Raw genomic sequence first — 7488 nt, forward strand, 5'->3', positions numbered from 1 at the left:
GTGGAGCCCATCTATCAACTCTACTAATTAATATGAAGTAAATTTTTAATGCTTCCTCCTCAAATATAACTTTTTAGAAATTTCTTGCATGTTTTGTGTGCATATCATACAGAATATCCCAAACCTTCTTATTCACCTATATACTCACTTCCCAAATGGCACCCTCCCATAGCTCTCCCCCCTCCCCCCGAGTGGAGCCCATATATTCTGTCATCCCTGTTACTGTCCACTGTGTTGGTGCCCCCAGACGTTCCCCAGTGCTTGTCCATCTGCTGAATCTTGTCAGCCTATATAGAGATCCTTGTTTTGGGATGATCAGCTATTCCTCATCTAGCAGCAATCAGTTGTCAATATTCCTTTATATAAGATTGGGGTCTGCTGTTCATTTTCCCAGTTCTATGCTGGGTTACTGTCTGGGAGTCTCTTGGGACACCCTGGCCAACAACCCAAAGGAAGGTATCTCTCGTCTGGCATTGTTTCTTGTTATGTAGCATTTCCCTATACATATGGACTCTTAAAGAATTATATTGACCTAATTAATCTTTGGCTATTCATTCCTTTTGAGCATTTAAGACCCTACAATTGGCTCTGATAAACCAATTTATTTTTATTCTGAAGGCCGTTTGAGGATCTGTTCCTCAGGGGTTACATGGGCTTAGGAGAAGACCCTGGCTCCTTACTTTTACCATTTTCATCTATGAGAAGATAAGTCAAAGGTCCTGATTGACCATGGCTGGCTTCATTTGGAAGCATGGAAGAAATGCTTCCTCTGTGTTGACCCTCTTTTTTGTAGACTGGATACTAGTTCAACCCCATCTGTTGGGGTGTCCACAGCCTCCTTGTTTAAGAGGACAGGTGACTCACCACAGTTACAAGACATTTTGAGAGATGCTCATAGTCCCCTGGAGCTTAGTTGACCTCATAAGGCAAGGAGCCAAAACTGTCCTTTATGTCCCTCTGACTAAATTAGTATAGGCCTCAAAGTATGCCTCTTAAATATCCAAGAAGGTTAGTTCCTCCAATCTGGTACTTTTAATTACCATGTGCCATGTAGATAAAGCTTGGATAAGACCAAACATTCTCAGATAAACCTTGCCTCAACATATATTATTTTCCTTGATCTAATTGTATGTATAATTTGTCAGAAGGTTATTGGACTATTATGGTTCCCTCTGGTTTTTAAAATCTAGCTAGACATTATTTATCTGTCACATTGTCTAACCCTTCCACCATGGTTTTCCCATTTACGATGCCCCTGTTTTTCCCATTTCTCCCTTAATAATACCCTCCTCCTATGATCCCACCTCTCTTGAGCTCCTTCTTTCCCTTTATCCCCTAGATTTCTTATATAACCTTCCCTCCCTCCTCCCCTTAAAATAACCCCGTTTTTATCCATATCTCACTGGTTAACCCCTGCTTCCTACTGTTCTTCCCTTTCAGATTCTTTCTTTTCCTTTACCTGCCTGGTTCCTTTTCATTATCCTGGCTCCTGAAGTTATGTCTGGATACATAATCACTTATCAGGATTTGGTGCTAGGATCCACACATGAGGGAGAACATACGTCGGGTTTTGTTGTTGTTGTTGTTGTTTATTTTTTTTCTGAGTCTGTGTTACTTCATTTAGCATAACAGTTTCTAGGTCTATCCATTTACCTGCAAATTTCATGATTTCATCTTTCTTTACTGCTGAGTAGAACTCCATCATATAAAGGAACCACATTTGCAGTATCCACTTTTCAGTTGAGGGACACTTAGGTTGCGTCCATCTCTTAGCTATTGTGAAAAGAGCAGTAACAAATACAGGTGTACAAGTATCTCCGCAATAGGAAGAGTTCTTTGGGTATATGCCAAGGAGTGGTATAGCTGGGTCAAATGGTATGTTCATTTGTAGTTTTTTAAGAGTTCTCCACACTACTTTCCACCGGGGATGAACAAGTTTGCAGTCCCACCAGCAGTGGATGAGTGTTCATTCCCCTTTCTCAGTACCATTTGTTTGGCATATTTTCTCCATCCTTTCATCTTAAGGTAGCACCTTTCCTTGAAAGTGAGATGAGTGTTTTGCAGACAAGAAAAAATGGGCTTTGTTTCTTAATCCATTCAACTAGTCTGTGTCTTTTGACTGTTGAATTCAATCCATTGATATCTTAAGTTATTAATGAAAGATGTGTATTGAACACTGTCATTTTTATTACTGTTCACATTCTTGATATAGCTGTGCATTTCCACAGTTGTACTTCATTCAATTTCTTTCTGTAACCCCTTGAGTATAGCAGTTCCTTTCTTCACCTCTCTGAACTGCTTCACTCTCTGGAGGACTGGTTTTGTGGACATGAATTCTTTCAAGCCTATTTATGTCATGGAATAGTTTTATTTCCCTTTCAAATATAATAGAGATTTTTGTTGGGTAAAGTAATCTGGGTTGGCAGCTTTGGTCATTTAGAACTGGGAATAATTTGTTCCAGGGTCTTCTGGTTTTCATAGTTTGCACTGAAAAATCAGCTGTAATCCTGAGGGGTTTTCCTTTATACATGATTTGTTTTTCTTTTGCAGCTTTCAGTATTGTCTCTTTGTTCTACACGTTTAGTGTTTTTACTATGATGTGCTGTGCAGAGTTTCTTTCCTGGTCCTGTCTGTTTGGTGTTCTATATGCTTCTTGTATTTGTATGGGCATGTCTTTCTGTAATTTTAGGAAATTTTCTTCTACAAGCCTGTTGAATATCTGGTCAATACCATTATCTTGAGATTCTTCTCCTTCCCATATGCCTGTGATTCGTAAGTTTGGTCTTTATATGGTGTCACACAATTCGTGCATATTCCATTCTTGTGCTTTCTTAAATTTTTCATAATCTTTGCTTGAGTGGTCTAGTTCATCCACTTTGTCTTACAGTCTTGATACTCTGTTTTCCATTTCATTCACCAGCTTTTGTCTTCAGGAGTTCCCACAGAGGCTCAAGTAAGATGAGGATCAGATGCTCTCAGGGTCTGGGTCCCACCTTCAATATTTCTAGCTCTTTTCTGAATTCATTCAGAAATTTATCCCTATCTTCCTTCAGTTCTTTGATTTCTTTCTTTGTGAGTTCTTTAAATTCACTGAATTCTTTTTTCAGGTTTATAATTGTTCTTTTTAGTTGCATGTCCTGTGTTATCTCTAGGAGATTCACATTGTACTCCTCTAGAGGATTATTGGTAATTTGTGGGGATATATTAGTTTGGTTTTTCATGTTATTATTTTTTTCTTTGACTTTAGCATGTGAATTTCGTTTGTAGTTTCTGATTCTTCTGTGAATCTCAAGCTTTCCTTTTTTGAGTTTAGGTCTGCTTCTTTTTGTAAACTTGATGTGCCTTTGTGGTTTACTTGTTGGGCATGAAAAGCTGGTTGGTCTAGTCTTCAGGTTCTCTCTTTTGATCTTTTATTAGAGTGGCCAAATTGCTTTCATCCTCAGGAGTTCCCACAGAGGCCCAAGTCAGGTAAGGATCAGATGCTCTCAGGCTTTCTCCTAAGATCTGAATCCCCCCAGGAAAGATGCTACCCTCAGGAATTTGGGGACTGGACTGGCCTGGGAGTAGGGCCTAGGAAAGATGCTGGACTCAGGAAGCTGGTGGCTGTGCCACCCAGGGATGCAAAGTGTGGTAGTGATGGTCCGAGACCCCGAGGGCTCCTGGGGACCACTGGGAGGAGCTGTATAGTCTGGATGAAAGGATCAGGAAGCAGTGGGGATTCTTGACCAAGAGGTCAGTCCAGGTGTCTAGGGTGCCAAGACAGGAAATGGGCCAGTACCCAGGCTAGGAGGGGAGCTTGGAGGGTGAATGAGACTGGGGGACTCAAGGCCTGATGGGCTGCAGGACCCACCCAGGAAAGATGATAGCACCAGGAAATTGGTGGCTGAGCTGCCCAGGGAAGCAAAGGTAGGTGGTGGCAGGACCAGGCCCACAGGGCTCCTGGGGACTGCAGGGAGGAACTGGGTTGGTCTGGATGCAAAGGATCAGGAAGCAGTGGTGGCTTTTGGCTGAGAGGTCAGCCCCAGTATCTGTTGTTCCAAGACAAGAAATAGGCTAACCCAGGCTAGGAGAAGAGATGGGCAGGGGAGCTGGGAAGGTGAATGAGGCTGGGGGAGTCAAGGCAGAGTGGGCACTGCTGGACTTACCCAGAAATGGTGATGGTACCAGGATGCCAGAGGCTGAGCGCAGGGAGGAACTGGTTGGTCTGGATGCAAAGGATGAGGAAGCAGTGGTGGCTTTGGGCTGAGTGGTCTGGGGTGCTAAGAGAAGTATTGGGTCAGCACCCAGGCTAAGAGGAGAGATGGGGCAGTGGAGCTGGGAGGATGAATGAGGCTGAGGGAGTCAAGGCACAGTGGGTGCCCCTTGACTTATACAGTAAAGGTCCTGGCACCAGGATGCCCAAGGCTGTCCCAAATCCTTTTAAATTCCATGTCCTTTTAATAACATGATACTGTACAGTAGTCTCTTCTCCATGAAATAACTACCGTCATCATGACTTCAGCAGTGCCTGGTTGCTAAACATCATCAAAATTGAGCTTGTTGTTGGTTGTGCCCTTAATTAAAGGAGGGGCAAAAAGGGTCATTGGCGCCTCAGCAGAGTATCCAGCCACTCTTCCCAGCCAACTGTATTTAATTTGGTCCTTAATAACACATGGTCTCCTAGGTTTGGGGAGGACTAAAGCATACATTCTGGGGAAGGCTAGGAAAAGAAGGCTTGAGCCATGCTGGGCAAAGGCTTTCTTTCCAGTGTGCATACCCTCAGGTCATACACACACCTCAGCAACCCCTCAGTTATTTCAGCAAGTAAGCTCAGTAAATTTATTGGTTCCCCAGTACAACTTTAATCAAACATTGGTTTGATACTAGAACCTTAAAAGGGAATACACATTGCTTAGTATCCCAAGGAAAGAATTCTCACAACAGATGGAAAGTTTATTCGTTAATATTATTATAATTATAATTTGTAATATGTCTTATAATTATCAAAAAATGAGAATGTAAAGCAAGTTAAAAGGGTAAGGGAATACAGATATTTTCCAAAATAGAAAAACTGAGAAAGCCTAAGCAAGTGATGAAGGTAGGTTTGTTATGATATATAAAGAACGAAACAAAAATATACAGAATCTTAAATTTTCTAAGGTCATAGTTTAGTCAACTAGTTTAAGGAACAAAATATATATCTAGTCAAGGTTTATCTGAGAACATTTGGCTTTTTTACCCAAGCTTTAGCTACATACCGTATGGCAATTAAAAGCACCAGACTAGTGGAACTAACCTTATTGGCTGTTTAATAGCCATACTTTGAGGCCTATACTAATCTGGTCAGAGGAACTCTAGGACAGTTTTTGCCCTTTGCCCTCCAAGGGTGACTAAGTTCCAGGGGACTATGGAACAGCTCTCAAAATGTCCTGTAACTGTGGTGAGTCATCTATCCTCTTGTTCAGGGAGGCCATGGAGACCCCATCAGATGATCTTGAACCAGTGTCCAGTCTACAAAGAGGAGAGTCAACTCAAAGGAAACATTTCCTCCATGCTTCCAAGTAAAGCCAGCTATGGTCAAGCAGGACCTTTGACTTACCTTCACATAGATGAAACTGGTTAAAGAAAGGAGCCAGGGGTTCCTCCCAAGCCTGTATGACCCCTGAGCAACAGATCTTCAAACGACCTTAAGTGTAAATATAAATTAATTTATTTGGGCCATCTGTATGAAAAGGAAAGTATAACCAAAGAGTAAAGTAAGACTTCAAGGAATTACACTGCTCAGACATTAGACGTAACTACATATAAAAAATCATCTAGACAATTATTTCTCTTTGATGATTTTGTTCTGAATTAGAACATGCTGCTCAGATGTAAGACTTCAAATTTGGGTCTGAAATACTGTAGTGCCCACCTGTAGCTAAGGGAGACAACCTGCTCTCTTATTCTAAAATGATGGTGAAATTTGTTTTCTCCCCCTATCTAAAAGGCTTTGAGAGGAAACTGATACTGATTCTAACCACTCCAACAGCCATCAAAATGCCTGAAAGCAAATCCTGAATCCATCACTCGAGTTCAACCTTGGTAGAAAAAAGAAAAAGGAGAAAGAACCCAATAGAGGAATGCTTTTGGAAGGTCTTGTCAAGAAATTTCCAATGGACTCTCATATGAACATTTGAAATTTGCCCTGATCTGACTTTTTTATAGTTCCCTGCCTAGAACTTGTAATGTTAATTACTCTTGCCTTTACTTCTCCTTCAAATCTTCTATTCACAAGTCAAGGACTTTCTTTACCCCTACAGATAAAAGTTATGCAATTTGGGAGTCTTTTAGATAGACTCAGTGAAGGGGTACCCCAATTGCCTCACCCCGCATCCCTGCTCAGCATGGAAGAAGCCAGAGCAAGTCTGTGTCCTGATTTCCTATCCGCAAGCTGGGTAACCTCTTCAGAGGATGATGTGGTAAGAATAGGAGGTAGGAATTGGCTAGGCAGTTTGTATAAAAAGGCCCCAAAGAAAAGTAGGCAGTTTCTTGGCTAAAAGTCAAAATGTCCTTTTGCCTTTTAGCAACATACCCTGTTCCAAAGGCCAAAAATGTCAAAAGTATTTGGGAGCTTTTATCTAATCCTAAAAATATCTCAAAAAGAAATAAATAAATAAATAAATAAATAAATAAATAAGCAAAGCAGAAGAAAGAGTACATGAAGTTATCAGAAAAAAGTGATGGGGAAATATAGGAGGAGTTGGAGGGGAGGGAGTCAGCATGAATTTGATCAAAACACCTTATATGCTTATAGGCCTGCATGAAATTCTCAATAAATTATTTTTTTAATTTTAAAAATATTTAACAGCTCTGAAAATTGCAAAGATGGTCTGTGTCTGCATTATCACATATTCATCCTAAATCAAATTCTTTTGTAAAAATAAAGAAGCACATCATCTTAAAAAAAAAAAAAAAAGCAAGATATACATAATGGCAAAACCAGTTGTCATTCCAAGGCAGATGGGAAAATTTCACAGGGCCTCACTTCAAGATGAAGCACTATAGGTAATCCATGGATGCTGAGGGAGAAAGAATCAGTTTTATCCAGGGACCAGCTGTCTATGAGAGGTTATGTAATTCCAAGTTGGTAGCTCAAACCATATGTACACATGAGCACACTACATGGACTCAGTGCATTATATACATATATATGTAATAATAAAAATTTAGGAAGAGGTCAAGAAATTGTGAGGGAGTGGAGGCATGAATGGAATTGGAGGAGGACTGGAATAGGTAGAAAAATGCAAGCACAATACTTATGAATGAAATTTTTTAAATATTTTATAAAATATTTTAAAGGTATGTATTCTAAAACTGATGTTGCAAAGCATCAATATACAATCTGTGGTTTTATAAAAACCATAAAACCTGACATGCTTAGTCAAAAGGATTTATACATTTTCTTGCCATGAATTTGTGTTACAGATCAAAGAACTGGAGGAAAAAAAGAACAGATGACAGCTATCT

Source organism: Nannospalax galili, unplaced genomic scaffold (genome assembly GCF_000622305.1).
Source record: "Nannospalax galili isolate Female #2095 unplaced genomic scaffold, S.galili_v1.0 scaffold286, whole genome shotgun sequence".
In the NCBI taxonomy this organism is placed as follows: Eukaryota; Metazoa; Chordata; class Mammalia; order Rodentia; family Spalacidae; genus Nannospalax; species Nannospalax galili.